Raw genomic sequence first — 2,610 nt, 5'->3', positions numbered from 1 at the left:
GACGAAGGTCAGGCGAAAGTCGAGTAATGTTTGACTTTCGGGTGGAAGTCCAGCATCGGTCGATAGTCATGTGATGGTCCGATAATAGTCGTGTTACACTCCAGGATTTATATTGGAAGAATTACATCTATCTTTTATTTTAACCATTTAACTAGAGTTTACCAATGAACATCATAAAAAAATATGATTGCATTTTTGTCTTGTCCAGAACATCATATCATAAGATCCTTACTCTTTCATGATAATATGTAAAACTACATAATGAGTCTATAACCTAATAAGTAATTAAAATTTTACAATTGAAATTAAAGCAAGATAAAATAGAACAATATATTATAAATCATATAAAAAAATATATGCATCAATATTTATACTAATTATCTATATTAATTTATTCTTCTATAATTCATCACATCTCAATTCATTGCATCATTAATCATAATATCAATAACAGTCAACAATACTAATTCAATAATAATATTAATATCATGATCAATAACGTTAAATAATGTTAATGATAGTAAAAAATATTTAGATATCAGTAATCATAATATCAATAACAGTCAACGATTTTGGGCTAATTGGATTTGTCTTGTCGAGTCACTTGATTCGACTATAAGCATATTATATTTAGATATCAGTTGGTCATCTAATTAATGGTTTGAACTTTCAAAATGAGCTTCGGTCCCTTTGTTTGAACCCATTTGATCTCCGATCATACTGATTTCGGTTCTTGAGATGTTTAATTCGACTATACGTTTGTTGAAATTAGAGTTTATATGGTCCATAATTTAATTTTGTAAGTTTACAACTTCAAAATGCTTCGAGATTTGTGCTGGATCAAGACAATTTTCAGTAACGTATCAATAAATATCAATTTTAGAAAAAGAATTACATTGACTTAGTCAAAATTTTCAACATAAAAAATTTTATTTATAAATGAATATCCTCGGTTGACGTCGGAGCAGCGACAACCTTAAGTCGTATTTATAAAATTTTCAATTACCAATCCTTAGTCATCAAGAATTTATTTGGGATAACATTTTAAATGATTTCTAAAGCAATTTTCTACTATAAAAAATTTTAAGTTCAAGAAAATTTTATACAAGAAATTTTTAAAAAAATAATATTAATTAAACTATACCAAACTAAACCTGAATCTAAATATTAGGGGCACCGAATCATAATGCCGATCGCTTAACAACAATTCACATAATGATCTGATTTCCCACAATCTTCTCGTGTGTGTGTATATATATATATATTGATACGTTATCATGAAATTATCTTGGTTGGGCACGAATCTCGATGCAAATCCCAACCCGGAAATGTCAAAAATTAAATCCGGGAGCACCCGAACTCCGATTTCAGCGAGCTTACAGTCAAACTGAGCGTCTCGGAAATACGAACCCAACGACACCAAATTCAACCCAATCCGAGCCCAAATGGGTCCAAATCAAGTACCCGAAGCACTGTTGGAAGGTTCAAACCACAATTTGAGTTACCAAACGGTCTCTGATTTTAACGAGCTTATACTCGAATCGAACGGCTTGATGAGACGAATCCAACGAGCCCAAGATCTCCGGATTCCGACATCACTAAGGCCTTCAAATGGCTGACGAACGGTGTATGATCAAATGATTCAATATTAGCCGTCCATTCAACCACTCCCTGTTCGCCCCTGATCTCACACATATTTACAAGCCATGCCTCTCTAGAAAAACTATAAATAGAGTCCTCATTCTTCACAAGGGGCTCAAGTGAAGAGAGAGAAGAAGAAGATAAGAAGAGGAGAAAGGGGAAAAGGAGAATCATCTCCTACTCGACCACCGCCGGAGCTCTTCCCGCCACATGAATACGCCGAAACTCTGCCGGATATTCGGGAGAACGCCAGAATTCTGCCCAAATTCCATGGGATACGGAAATTCTTCTTAATTAACGACAGAGTTCCCTCCTGACGCCGAAACTCTGCCCAAAGTGATGCCGGAGTTCTCCTCGTCCACCAACAGACGTCGGACTTTTACCCGACACCTGACCTTCACTCTTCGCCAAGTTTCTACCCAATATCGGATTTCTACCGGTTATCGGACTTTCGCTAGACGTATATCCAAATATGAATTTCTTTCCATTGTTGGACTTCTACATGACGCCGTCCTTCTGACCTTCATCGTCAGACACAGTCCTTCCAACCTCCCTCGCAAGATAACTATCCTTCTCACCTCCGTCGCTAGCCGACTACGGTCCTTCCGACCTCTGTCGCCAGCCGACTACGGTCCTCCTAACTTACGTCGCCCACGGACTACAAGCCTTCCGACCTCCGCCGCCCGCCGACTACGGTCCTCCCGACCAAACGAACATGTCAATAGTGATTCGTTGTATTCATATCATGTAATGTACTCTATAAAATGTACATCAAGCTAAGGCCTTCTCCCAAGGAAGGGCCTTATTTGTAATCGACTGCAATACTAGTGGATTCATTCAAACTGGGCTAGGTCCCGTGGGTTTTCCCCCTATTCAGGGGTTTTCCACGTAAAAATTCCGGTGTCTCATAAATGCTAGACCCTTTCACTTATCTGATTGCGTACCGGATTTTCGTACAACGCTAAGACG

The sequence above is a fragment of the Dendrobium catenatum genome, unplaced genomic scaffold (genome assembly GCF_001605985.2).
Source record: "Dendrobium catenatum unplaced genomic scaffold, ASM160598v2 fragScaff_scaffold_623, whole genome shotgun sequence".
Lineage (NCBI taxonomy): Eukaryota > Viridiplantae > Streptophyta > Magnoliopsida > Asparagales > Orchidaceae > Dendrobium > Dendrobium catenatum.
This window is presented reverse-complemented; position numbering follows the sequence as displayed.